Raw genomic sequence first — 13,566 nt, forward strand, 5'->3', positions numbered from 1 at the left:
TGTAGCAGGAAGATCACTTGAAGCTAGTTGAGATCACAGAGGGATATAACAGGTGTGGAATATGCAAAGTTACAGTACATTGGTCCAAGCTGGGCCAATGGAACTCTGTAAAAATATGTAACTATGTAAACATTTCCATACCTAGAATTCTTCTTCAGAATAACTTTCATTTTTGTACAGATTTAGTCATATGGACACAATTACAACCTCTGTGCTTTTTACTTTCAGCTCAGTCTTCCTACTTCAAAGTTGCATTAGGAAGTAAATGACTAGACTTATATGTGAGTGTTTTATGTGCTTGTTTAAGCAGTTGGAACAGTCATGAGAATTCTATTCTGTGGTGAGAAAGGACTAAAGGCGATATACTGATTGAATCTGTCAGAAAGCTTCAAGTGTGTGAGTAAGTACCCCAGTTATGTAGACACAGATTGTTGTCCTGATGATTTCCTGTCAAGAATCACTAATGCCAGTCTGAGACCTTTTATACAGTAGTATCTATATAAGATGAAACCGTTAACACTCAATGTTGTCAGTTTTGGCGTTTATCATAAAACAGTCTATGGGTATCATCAGACAGCACAAGACATACCTACAACAATCTTGGACAAAACAGAAGATATCAAATATTTTTAGACAATCGATTCTATCAGGAGATGTCAGTGGTAGACATGGTTGGACCCACTCTCCCTTCTGATTCCATAAGCTACTTTATGGTAATATCTAAAAAAAATATTGGATCAAGTGTGCATGTCCAAACACATAAAGACACAAAAAAGATGTATATGGCCTATTAAGTGAAACAATATAAGGAGGATTAATGTAAGGTGGTATTTTCAACATGTATGTAAAGGTAAAGCTGCTTTAGAAATAGCTCCTTTAACACTTATATAGGCTACAGTATTATTTATGTTTGAAGAGCTAATACTCTTACTCTTTGTCAGGAAGATCCTTCTCACCGACATCCGAGCGGCGTAAGTGGCAGAAGATCTTCTGTGCGGTAAGAGCGTTACCGCGGTCGGCGGTGCGCGCGTGCGTTTGACACAATTGGCGCCAATGGCGCTATTTAAAGTGAATCCTTGCTTTACTGCCTTGCTGCCCGATCAACAGCATTCCTGTGTACTCTGGTATCCTGTATCTGAACCTGAATCTGAATCCGTATCCTGATCCGTATTGAACCCGGCTTGTTCCTGACTTCGCTGTTTGCTGCCTGCCCCCGACTTTTGGCTTTGTACCCGTCTACTCTTCTGGATTTCGTTTCTGTACCTGATCTGCTCGCTTGTGCCTGACCTGGACTTTTATACTATCCGTTATCTGCCAGTTGCCTGTTTTACCGCTGCTGGACTACAGGACACCTCCCAGCCACCACCGTACCCGGCTGTTGTTCCCTCTGTGCCCTGTTGTCTCCTACCTCTTGCTGCGGCCTACGGGACTCTGCCCACTTTACGTTATATCCAGTTTGCACCTGCATCCGCTGTTGGACTACAGAACTACTCCCGTTGTTCGATGTACCCTGCGATCACTTGCACTCCGTTGCCGGACTACAGGAATCTTTCTGCTGTCTGCTGAACCTTACCATTGCATGCATTCCGCTGCTGGACTACAGGACACCTCCACCATCAACGGTCTGCTGTTTCCTACATCAACCATCCAGTCAGGCACTTGTGCCCCTCTGTGCTCCCGAGCCCCTGTCATCACTACCAGGGCCTCCCGAGTCAGAGGTCTACGAGACGCCGCTCCCTGCATTCCGGGCTCTGCCTTAAGGTACGTGACACTCTTATACAACCTCTAGTGTGCTAGATGTAGTGTAGGTTTTTTAGTAGTGTAGGAAAATTGAGTTAGCTCAGGGCCTGAGATGTTGAATCTGTTTCAAATCTCCTCTTTATTATTTTTATAATAATCATAAAACATACATATCCATTTACAACATCATCATACAACATCATACATAAAACCCAAACATTTTACTCTTCATTCAATATAATAAAAAAAAAATCAGGGTCAGAGTTCAGTGATTCAGGGCTGGATGACTCACCCTGACAGCTCTGGTGCCTCCTCCTAGTCTAAAAGGTTTTAGTGGGTGGAGGTAAGGAGGAGATGCCTTGAATATTTATGAGGCCTTGGCCAATCCCCAGGAATGGGCTGGCAGGGGGGCAGAGTTTGGAAAATGGATGAAGAAACCAAGGTTCCCCTTTGCAGGACTTTAAAGGCCCTTCCTTCTTCAGTGGTTTATTAATAGATGAAAACATTTACACTAAAATACAGACAGGTAAGATTTAGAAAATACAGTATACATCATATAAACATATGGGGAAGAACCATTGCCTATTGTGGTAGTTACAAAACAGACTTACAGGTTGATGATTGAAAACCAAGTAACAGCCACCCAAAATATAAAAACAGCAGAGTCCATCCAGGGGTTGCCCATGTGCCAAACCCACTCACCACACCGACGTGCTCAACCAAGAGAAGCCCAGCAAGACCAGGTTACATGGAACGCGCCCTGCAGGGTGAATGTGTGGTAGGGGATTTTTTTATTGTATCCGGTTTGGTAGGGTGGAAGATGGAGATATAGTGCTGTGGGTGTTGTCGGTGGCCGTGAGGGGTGCCCCCTAGTCTGGGGAGGGGGTGACCTTGGGCCGGGGCTCAGGTGCTGGAAGGATCCTGCCACAGGCCATGGAGGAAGCCCTTCCTGGAGGCACAGGAGCAAGAGAGAGGACAGCGTGAGTAGGGGAGCACTACTGGGGACTCACAAGGAGGGAGACTGCTACATGTAACCAGATCTCTCTGAAGACAGCAGTGTGCTTAAGTCTTCATCCCTTCCCTGGGAAATCTCTTGAGTGCCAGCCGGGTGGGCTGGTGAGAGTCAGTCAGTCTGGGGGACTGGTGTGGAGAAGTTAGCCTGGAGGGCTAGTGAAAGGGGCAGCTGCATCCAGATGAGTTGGCAGTGCCTGAAGAGGTGGTGCTGGGATCAGTAGCCACCGAAGGAAAAGTACAAGCTGGTCACTGTATTTTGCTACACAACAAGAGGCCTCATGTTCCTCCCTGTAATGGGACATTGCTAAAAATTCTGACTGAGAACCAGATCTACAAACAGTGATTCAGTTGGAGCCAGCAAGCAAGTGTGTGCAGGAGGAATGTCAAGGAGGCTGAATATAAATTGTACATAGGAAGATATCCCTGAATTGTTGCCAAAGTTTTTGCTGAAGTCAAATGGGCATCCCATAACTTTCCACCTCTAGCCAAGTTATCAACCCTCAATAAGTAACAAAAAAAAGTCACGGAATGTTCTCTGACTTTGGAGTGCCTGTGAAAATTTGGTATGCCTGGCTGTGCAGGAGTTCATCTGTGGCCCCTAGGTGGTGCAGTAGGCAAAGTAGCCTACTGCAACCGTGGTGTTGTCATTGTTTGCATAGAATATTCAATAAATGGACTTCAATCACGTCGGTGTGCAGCCAATTTCTTCCTTCATTCAGTCTTCCCACTAGCCAGGCTTTACTGCCTGGAACTAAGCTCTACCCAGGGTATGCATATGATCCTGCCAAGAGGAAATGAAATCATCTCCCACCTGGAAGGATTTTAAAGAAGAAACACATTTAAAGGGGCAACAAAGTGACCCCTGCCTACAGACTACCTGATCTAATGTAGCCTAAGTCACTTCATCTTTTCTTTCTGAAATGTTGGTATTCATTTTCGTGTTGGCACTTATTCATCCTCAGGTTGATAATCATTCTTTGCAGATGTTATCAAACAACAGTCAGTAAGCTGTCAAAGGTGGACGCTGACTTTCTGGTAAAGTTGTAAAATTTATCGAGTTCTGATTTCCTTATAAATCCTTATACATCTGGACAAAATATCCACCAGTTGGATTCTGGAATGTTAGGGGATGTACCCATATTTACAAGAGTTTACCTTTCTCTTTTCCTCGCTATCTGCCTCAGTCTTCTCTCAAGCAGACACACAATAGTAAGCATCAGTTTTCCTCTATATTCTATTTTAATTGCACATCTCTATCTCCCTGTTCAGAAAACTATCCACAAAGAGGAAGAAGAAGTGCCTGAGATACTACATCCCCCCAATAATGGGGTATTGGGAAAAAATGTCTTAAAATGCTGATGCTCTAAATGTAGCTAAATGACTATACTTGCATTTACCAACTGCAACTATCTCCATTTGTAATTTTTTATCTTTCAAACTAAATGTAGAAGTTTTTAATGAAAATATTAAAAAGGATAAATATCATTTTTGCCAAGAATTCTGTAAAATAAGCCTCTTTGGGCACTACACATAACAAAAATGTTTTTCAAAGCATTTTAATACTAGTCGTTGTTTTACTATGAAGAAGGTTGGTAGATAGGAAAGTATTTCTTCACTGCATGCTAAATTGCATTAAACCTCTAGACATTTAGCAAATGCCTGTACAAATGTAACATCCCTTTGTGACCCTGTTTAGGGTGGCTTGGTATGCGGATCCATAAATTCCGCTGTGTTTAAACATTACTTTTCATACTGATGAGATGATGAACAGCTCTTTTTTACATTTTTATTCTCTTAAACAGACACCACATCAAACTTTTTGATGTATCTAATGGACCTTTTTTCAATCTATACCTTGATTTATAGCGTCAAGACGTGTGATAAATTGACCCTCTCTCAGTCTGAACCAGAAAACCAAAGTAATAAAAGTAATATAGGTATTTGGTCGGGAGGGTGTGCTAATACAGAAAAAAAGCAAAGTTGAGCTGTAGACACTAAAAAAACAACAGGAAATGATTGACTTTATTCCAATTAGGAAGAAGACACGATTCTTCAGTAAATATAAAATAATTATTTGCAAGTTTATAACATCCATATATTTTTATTATCAAAACTTTATAGGTTTGGGCTGACATTTAAGATTTTTCTATGTTTAATGCTGAAGCTTAATCTGATTATGTTTTGACTACCCGGGTTTTTCTTGACCCTAATGACATTTTTAAATTGAACCATTGGCATCATCACTGAATCTCTGAGTTTCTGTATGCAGTGTAGGCAGATCATGGCTGGTGGGAGGGGACAACATGGTACTGTACAGAGTTTCCTGAAGACATCACAGCAGCCTACATTAGTACTTGTCTCATAAGTCCTGAGCTCTGATGCAAGAAGTTGGCTGACTTTTGGAAAGCGTTATGCAAATATCAAATATGCCTGATGAGTGGATATCAGTCTTGAGGAGTGGGAGTTCCAGGCTGAATTTGTTTGTAGACTGCCCTAGGGAATGTCTGCATGTAATGCTGAGCTTCCATGATATAACGAACTGAAATCCAATGAATAAAAGAGGCAGGCCAGGGACATTCAGGCTTTTAGTGCTAGACATTCGCCTGCTGGAAATGAGGCAGACACTACACTGCTAGCAGTTTGTTTCTAAGGTAATAGACTCTTAAAGTTTAAACATTTCATAAACAACTTTAATTTTCCACCAACTAAATTGTATCAGGAGCAGCAACGGTGAGCACACAGTCTACTGTATTTGTACTGAAAGCAGTTTGTAGCCTTTTATTAGACACAAGACATCGGTCAACATTAATAGAAAGAGGACAAACTGTAAATGTGCTTTGACACGTATCTTTTTTAACACGGTACTGCAAGCACTGAACCATGAGTATTTCTGGTAAGTATAGCCTTGCTGAAGTCAAAAGTCCTCTCAGTTCATCTTAATGGTAGAGGCATTTGGGAATTTACTTTGTTGATCTATTTCTAAAAATGTTGTTTTCCTGGATATTTAGCTTATCCACTAAATGCAATAGTTTAGAAGTCTCTGATTTGGAACCAGCAAATAAATCATAACAAGTTGGATTAAAGTCAGAATTCCTCATTTGCAAGATTGTCAAGAGTCGGTGACTGTCAGTCAGTGACTGTAAGTATTGAAATAAGAGGGCCAGCATGTGAGCCAGGCAAGGTACAAGGATGTCTACCCTTCCTTAGGCTACACAAGGTGAGAAACAAAACAAAATCATGAGGCCACAAATATACTTGTCTACATTTGGGTGCTGTAGAAGGCCAGCACAGACAGAGAGCACAGCTACTGAGAGCTCACCCCACTAGATGATGTCTCCATACTGCTTATTTTCACTCTCAGCCTGTTTCAAACGTCAATTGACTTTAATAAGATTTCTGGTTCTAATTTTTTTATATTTTGCCTTAACCACAACTGATCGAATTTGTCAAATGAAAGTACCGTATACGTATATAATATGCACAGTACATTCACATCAGTCCCTGCCCTCAAGGAGCTTACAGTCCAAGGTCCCTAACTCACATTCATACTGTGAGGGCTGGGCTCAGACCTTCCTTCTCAGAGCTCTGTGCTCAGCTTCCACAGTGATCACCCGGTCTGGATCAGATCATCTGTGCCTTTGCCTTGGTCAACATATCCGGACTGTTTTCCTGTGATATACTTTTGCTTGGCTGACTTCCTTTTTGGTTGCTGAACCTGTTTGCTGCACCCAACTACGCTGATATCTGGACCCCTGTTTCTCTGGCTTGTTCTGACTACCCATCCTGTTTACTGAAATCTGGCTATGTTAGTGCGTTTGCTCTGTTTATACCATTTTACCATTTTATTAAATAGTGTGATTTTTACTCCACTTCTGTCTCAGTCTGATTCATGGTTACTGACACATACATACACAAACTAGGGCCAATTAAGACAGGAGCCAATTAACCTACCAGCACGTATTTCTCTTATTTCACATTTTTATGCATTTTTTTAGTATCTGACATGTTAAAAAAAAATATAGATGTGCTGTTCAGATCAGAATAGCAAGACATGACAAGGCGACAGTCCCTCTGGTGTTCCTGTGGAGCACACACTGCATCATGTAATAGACCAGGTACTGGAGGCACAGCTGCCAGAGAAAAAGGAGGACTTCCTGGTGTCACAGGGTCTACAAGCTCCTTTAAAAAGAGACTGCATCCCTGTGAACATCAGGAGGATTAGTGTAAAGAGTAGGAGGAGGGTTGAATTGGCGACAGTAAGGAGGTGGATGACATGGGGCAAGCTTTCAGGCTTTCACTTTATGTAACATGTTACCCCCATAGTGTTAGTGTAATGCCGCGTACACACGATCAGAGTTTTCATCTGAAAAATCTTGGATGTTTTTTCTGACGGAATTTGGCTCAAGCTTGGCTTGCATACATACGGTCACACAAAAGTTCTCTGAACTTTCGACCGCCAAGAATGCGGTGACTTACAACACTACAACAAACTGAGAAAATGAAGTTCAATGTTTCCGAGCATGTGTCAAATTGCTTCCAAGCATGCGTAGGAATTTTGCACGTCGGAATTGCTACAGCCGATCGGAATTTTTGATCGGAACTTTTTCCGTCAGAAAAATAGAGAACCTGCTCTCAATCTTTTGATGGCAGAAATTCCACCACCAAAAGTCCGGTGGAGCATACACACAGTCGGAATTTCTGACCAAAAGCTCTCATCGGACTTTTGCTGGTGGGATTTCCGATTGTGTGTACGGGGCTTAACATGTTACAAATCTACTGGCCTCTGCACCTTCCTGGTCCCCCAATGTCAGTGGTGCCTTTGCGGCTGTCAGCTTGCATTTCTCAATAAAACTGTGGTAGTTCATTGATGCTTCCTGTTAATGTATAACTGCTTGACTGTACAATGTACGGCCAAACAGCTTGCACACAGAGCCTGCAAGAGCCCTGAATAGCACCCATGATCTGCTGATCGTGGGTGCAATGCTTTCCAGGCTCCCAATAAAAAAAAAATAAATGCACATTTTTTTACTTGCAAGAACATGTGCATTATATATATATATATATATATATATATATATATATATATATATATATATATATATATATATATATATATATATATATATATATATATATATATATATATATATAGATCTATATATATATTAAAGTAATCTTTTCCTTTAAAGTGCATATAAACTCTAAAACAAAATTGTAATATTTTGCAGCTTACCAGTTGTTGGATGTGATGGCTGCATTATATTTTTTTTTTCCCAATAATTTTATTTGGATCTCCTATAAATAACACACTTCCTGTCCTTTCGTGTCTACACTCACTTCTCTGTTGTATCAAGGTGGGAGATATGGATGTCACCCAGGCTGGACAAATATGTTTGCCTTTGTTTGTTTCTATTACATGGGGTATTATGAGATTACTAATTACATACGAAAATTAACACTGTTTTTAATTTCAGTTCAATTCACAAGTAGCGAAGAAACACATTTCTTGCAAGATCATCTAAGAATCTGTAGATACTACATATGAAATTTGAAAGTCACAACGTCAGAGTCTGGTAGATCTCTCTTTCTTCTGTTTGTGTGTGTGCAGTCAAATGTCAGTTTTGTTATGAAGGTTTTGGTTAAGTTATTTTTATCTCACAGTTCCAGTGTCTCCTCTTCCCCAAATAATCAGAATATATTTCCAAATATTCTGACAATCCTACACTGTGTTACAAACAGTCACTTGTTCAGTAATTTCTCAAAAATATGTTGTATCTTGTATGAAAGTAACACTGCAAACATGAGGACTATTTTTTCTAAGGGTTTTTTTTTCTTTCTTCTGGATAAATTGTGAGTTAAAGGCCAAGTCACACTTATGACAATTTTTTTTTTTGGTTGAGCTCAGTGGTAAATATGGGGCGCAGGGGCGCCGCCCCCTTAATCCATGAGCCTGTCTCCTAATCTACATGCAGTGTGCCGGACACATGGATTTCAAAGGGCTTTTATTTTTATTTTGAAACACGTGATTAGCCACTTAAAGTGGTTGTAAAGTCATTTTTTTACTTTTACCTACAGGAAAGCCTATAATAAGGCAACGGCGCATGCACACAGGGGATTCTCGGCTGGAAGCCCGGCAGACGCCAGACCCTGCCGGGAAGAGTGACGATATTGCGGCTCTGGCCACTCACAGCGCCGGAGCCGCGATACCCGGAAGAAATGCAGAGGGAACATGTCAGCTCCCTCTGCGTAGATCGGGTCAGATGTCGGGGCCTCGTTCTAAGGTAAGTATTTCATAATGAGCTAGTATGCGGTGCATACTAGCTCATTATGCCTTTTCCTTTGCAGTAGAAAGGGGCGGTCTGGATACTGCCTCCTAAGGTGATACAACTCCATCCCGAATTATATATAGAAAAAAAGGAGAAATAGCCCATGGGACTTTAAATGAGTAGATCACTGAGGTCAAGACAATTGAGTAGAGTAAATTTAATTAGAATTTATTACAATTCCAAAAACATAATCGTAAAGGAGCGTAAAATCATCATCAGTCGTAATACATCTTGATACAATTTGAAAAGTACATTAATATACATAAACATCTTTTGCACTCGACACGTTTTGCGTGCTCTGCTCGCTTCCTCAGGAGTAGATGTATACATGATTATCTAAAAAATAGTAGAAATCAGTAAAGTATAAGATTAAGTGATTGCTAGAAATTGGAGAAGAAGCATGTGACCTCAAAAGAGGTATCCCATACTTACATTATGGTTGGTTAATCCAAAAAAAAGCTGATCCCAAATGGAGACCATGGAGACTGATCTGTCCGGGAGCTGGAGAGGCGTAACCCACACAACCCAATCAGGGACCAAGCAGGGGGCTGACCATGGCAAAAAGAAGAGTTGAACACAGCATGTGTTTGTATTCTGAATTGTCCCATTGGCCATACATATCATGACAACTATAATAAAGGTATATATGTATCTAAATTAGTAAGTAGTATATTCAGTAATAACCTATGAATAAAGGTAAGGTATTGTTATCGTATAATAGAGTCAATGAGAATGTAGACAGGGACGCAAGCAGAAGAGAAAAGGGGAAAGTGTGAAAGAGAGTGGGAGAAAAGAGTGAACAAGTAAAATAGAAAAAGTGATGGGGAAAAGAGGAAATAGACAGATGAGTCCCTTAGTGTGCCTTATTAGCCAAATGCACCGTGGTAGCCGTGGCAGGATCAAGAAATATAGCCAAATCTATTATAAATAATCAATAATATTGTAAAAGATATAGTAACAATAGTGATGTAAATATCTATTTACTATGCGTCTATTATGCCGAGAAAGGACAAGAAACAAAGGTGCATAATGAAGGAGTGAGATGTGCTTACCCCTGTGTAGTGCCTCTCGTATGTGGGAGAATAGTCCAAGTGAGAAAAGGGACATTTGCCAGGTGAAACCCGAACTTAAATCCCGAGCGGAAATGGCAGATCACGCCCCTAACGCCATGCGTAACATGGCTGCGGTACGAGCCCGCACTGCGCCCGCTGACATGCGGGATGACGCAAGCACAGGCTCCACCAGCCAGTGGAGTGACACACTGTACACCCAACGTGGAGACGCCGCGTTTGTCGGAGTCCCACAATGGGTGCAGAAACATGGCGCCGATGTACGGGTGGCCCCACCCGTCCATCATGTAGAGGGGAGGGGACAGCACGGGAGAAACTCCCGCTTGTATAAATTCTAATTAAATTTACTCTACTCAATTGTCTTGACCTCAGTGATCTACTCATTTAAAGTCCCATGGGCTAATTCTCCTTTTTTTCCTTTGCAGGTGAGAAAAAAAAATTCTGCGGGTTTAAAACCGCTTTAAGCCCCGCACCATTTTCCAGCTAAAGGACCAAGCCCCTTTTTGCGATTCGGCACTGCATCATTTTAACTGACAATTGCGCGGCCGTGCAACGTGGCTCCAAAACAAAATTGACATCCTTTTTTTCCCACAAATAGAGATTTCTTTTGGTGGTATTTGATCATCCCTGTGGTTTTTATTTTTTGCGCTATAAACAAAAAAAAGCGATAATTTTGAAAAAAACGCCAAATTTTTTACATTTTGCTATAATAATTATCCCCCAAAAATATATAAAAAAACATTTTTTTTCCCCTCAGTTTAGGCTGATACGTATTCTTCTACATATTTTTGTTAAAAAAATCAAAATAAGCATTTATTGATTGGTTTGCGCAAAAGTTATAGCGTCTATAAAATAGGGGAATTATGCATACCATTAAGCACATACCTCATGGCTGGAAACTGTTCACCTTCCCCTCATGTTTATTATTGGTCAGTGGTGTTATGACCGTGCCTCAGGGTTCGCCTTCTCAGCTCCTGGAAGTAGAGTTTTCTATAATGTTTTTTACCGTTTGATGCCATCATCGATAATTATACCCATGTACTACAGATAGGTGAGATTGTTTGGGACTTTTGTGGTTCCCCTCTCCCTTTCATATTTGTATACTTTGGACTACTATATTCATTTGGTAACTTTATTTCATTATAGATACCCCAAAATCCTGCATCTGCTCCTGACGAGTGGTATAGTAACCACGAAACGCGTAGAGCTTTTTCTTTATGATGCGTTGTCACAGTATTCACGTATACATATCAGGACTATATCATACTGTAATGAACCAATCCACCATCTTTGTTAATGTTTTATCGCTACTATTATATATACCTTGGTCTACATATTAAGAGCTATCATTATGTATATACACTATATTGAATTGATTATGCATTATCATGAAATGGTTAGATCTTATTTATTGATATTTATGATTTTTTTTAAAACAATGTTTCTATATTGAATTAATCATGTATTACCATGTTATATCTATATTTATAAATTGAGATCCATCACCCTACTGTTAAATCAATCTATTATTCATGGTGGTATATATATGCATGACCTTTTGATAATAAACAATGTGTATATTGATTGGCTCATTTGGTCTAGTGAAGTGCTTCATATAAAGGCCCACCTTTTTTTTTTTTTTTTTTCAAGATATTGGGGATGGAGGTGTATGTATTTAGTTCATATGGCCTCATCTAAAGTCCCATTTTTTAGCTTTGGCTCAGTATTTCTGTATTAAAATAGGGGATAGTTTTATGCCATTTTTATTAATAATTTTTTTTTTTACTAGTAATGGCGACGATCAGCAATTTTTATTGTGACTGCGACATTATGGCGGACACGTCGGACAATTTTGACACATTTTTGGGACCATTGGCATTAATACAGCAATCAGTGTAATTAAAAATGCACTGATTACTGTAAAAATGTCACTGGCAGTGAAGGGGTTAACCACTAGGGGGCAGTGCAGGGGTTAAGTGTGTGTGTGTGTGTGTGTGTTTTTTTAACTGTAGGGGGCGTGGCTTGGCATCTGACGTCACTGATCATCTTTCCCTATAACAAAGAACAGACGATCAGTGACAGGTTCAGTAGGAAGCACAAGGAGAGGTTTGTTTAAACTTACCTCTCCTCGTTCTTCAGCTCTGTGGCCCGATCGAGGGACACTGGCGGCGATCGGGTCCGTGGGTCCAGGGGCCACGGTCATGGAGCTCAGGACCGGGTTGCGAGTGTGCTGCCGACTGGGCACTTAAAGAGTAACGTACCTGTACGTGCTTGTGCCCAGCCGTGCCATTCTGCCGACATACATCGGCATGAGGCGGTCCTTAAGCGGTTAGTGTCTGAGACTCTAATTGGCTTCAAAAAGGATGGGCTCAGGGAGCAGATCACTGCTCCCTGAGCCCGCCCAGTTGTGTGACAATAGCGAATTAATATTCACTGTTGTCTTCCTGATTCTCCTCCCGGCCAATCAGGAAGCGGGTCCTGATTAGAGCCTGAGACTCTAATTAGAGCTTGAGATTAATTGGCTTAAAAAAAGAGTGGGCTCAGGGTGCAGATCACTGCGAGCTGAGCCCGTCCAGTTGTGTGACAATAGCGAATTAATATCCCTCCCGGCCAATCAGGAAGCGGGTTCTGAGACCCGATTGGCCAGGGAGGGGTCTTAGGAGGAGAAGTGAGGAGAAGCGATGGCCTGGTGTAACAGCAATCTACAGCAGGAGGGGCAACTTCCAAGAGCCCTACCATGGATCACCAGCATAACCTCCTAAGGTAGGGACATTGATGGCATCTGACCAATCCGTGCAGGGGGGGCTAGTGTGAGGGGGCCAGCAGCAGCTTCCAGGAGCCCGCACCATCTCTGATTCCAGTCTGTCTTGACTTTAGACTATCACCCAGCAGAGATAGGTGTAGACTGGGGTCATATTAGGTCAGGGTTACATTAACCACCTCTCCCCACATCAGACACTAATTCAGAATATACATGTAGATCATCTCCGATGTAAAGAGTTCAGCTAATATACGATAGCTCATAACGTCTTTATTATAATGCATTTATAATGATTTATGGTGACTATTCTCACACTCACTATTTAGTGTTCTTCTCTATTCGCATTGAACACTTGGAATAAAATGTGGTCTTATCAAGTACTGTAGCTTCAGGGAAAATAAAATCTGTTCTCATAGTGTTCTGGCAATTCTATAAACTGCATTAAGGGTTGAAGCGCTTGCCTTAATGTCAATTAAGTTATTAATAAAGCCAATAATGACATTCTGGTAGGCATATTTCACATTTACTTTTAATTCTTTACAGCAAAATCACAGCTTATCTGCACCGTGGATTCAACTTGGCAGAGAGCCTATGCCATTATGTGTTATTATTACATAGTGTTTTAGAAGTGGATAATAGTGTCATACTTAGAAAA

This window comes from Lithobates pipiens, unplaced genomic scaffold (assembly GCF_037356315.1).
Source record: "Lithobates pipiens isolate NorthernLeopardFrog02 unplaced genomic scaffold, aLitPip1_a1.2 Scaffold_22, whole genome shotgun sequence".
Classification (NCBI taxonomy): domain Eukaryota; kingdom Metazoa; phylum Chordata; class Amphibia; order Anura; family Ranidae; genus Lithobates; species Lithobates pipiens.